Here is a 568-nt window from a genome sequence, read left to right on the forward strand (position 1 = left end):
CCCGCGCCCCCAAACGGGCCGCCCTCCTTTCTCACCCCGGGTGGCTCTCCCGCTCTCCCCCTCTGCCTTCCCGTCCCCTCTGCCTGTCTTTCTCTCCCTCCTCTGGCCTCAGTGGCTACGCAGTCTCTACCTCCCTGTCCCTAACCTTCAACTCTGCCCTGTCTCCTCCACCCACCCCTGACTCTGTGGACCCCTACTCTTTCTCCCCTTCCTCTCAACCCCACCGCCCCCGCTGCCGACCCTTCTCCGTCCCGCTTCTCCGCCCCTCCCCCTCCTTGCCTGTTGCTCTCCCCGGTTGGTCGCCCCAGCTAGTGTCTTCCCTTCCCCCTATGACACCTGGCATACGCCCTGGGGAGGGGGCCCTCCCACAGGGTTCGCTCTGCACCCACCCGCCTGGCTGTCTGCTCCACCGCCTCTTTGTCCCCCTCCCACGCCCCCACTGCCTCCTCTGCCTCCCCGGCCTCCCCTCCTCCCGGGCCGGTCTGGCTCTCCGTTGGGCTCAGCCTCTGTCCAGCTTTCTGCTTCTTGAGAAAGTCTGGGCTCTCCTTGCTTCCCCTTTCTCTGGCGG

Source organism: Ailuropoda melanoleuca, chromosome 16 (genome assembly GCF_002007445.2).
Source record: "Ailuropoda melanoleuca isolate Jingjing chromosome 16, ASM200744v2, whole genome shotgun sequence".
In the NCBI taxonomy this organism is placed as follows: Eukaryota; Metazoa; Chordata; class Mammalia; order Carnivora; family Ursidae; genus Ailuropoda; species Ailuropoda melanoleuca.